This window comes from Odontomachus brunneus, unplaced genomic scaffold, assembly GCF_010583005.1.
Source record: "Odontomachus brunneus isolate Ranch 3 - 2012 unplaced genomic scaffold, Obru_v1 Obru_scaffold_340, whole genome shotgun sequence".
Taxonomy (NCBI): Eukaryota; Metazoa; Arthropoda; class Insecta; order Hymenoptera; family Formicidae; genus Odontomachus; species Odontomachus brunneus.
The window spans coordinates 58,050-58,530 of NW_022639790.1; positions in this window are offsets into that span (position 1 = coordinate 58,050).

Here is a 481-nt window from a genome sequence, read left to right on the forward strand (position 1 = left end):
TTGAACTCGATTTTCAAGGTTATTTCAAGGTCAAAGTGATTTTTTTAAATAGGAACACCTTTTTTTGACCCCGGATTTGAAAAGAGCGGGAAATTTTACGTTCAAAATGATATGTTAATCAAGGTCATGGCAAGGTCGAATGAAGGTCAGGTTTGCGAATTTTGATTTCCCAATTGAATATATCGGAACCTAAGCCAAATACGTAAAATTGGTTCAGACAAATGTTAAAGGGGGCCGAGGGGGTCACCTATCTGTACTCTGATCTTGACCTTGAACTCGATTTTCAAGGTTATTTCAAGGTCATAGTGATTTTTCAAAATGGGAATCACTATTTTCGAGGGTTTCTTTAACTGTATTAACCTTACTTTTAGCGCTACCCAGAAACAACGACGTGGACGTAGTAAGTATTGTTTCCTTTAGGGTGCTGGATTAAAGTGAGTCCCCTCGCCTCTCACTATTTTAAAAATTATTAATTTAATTT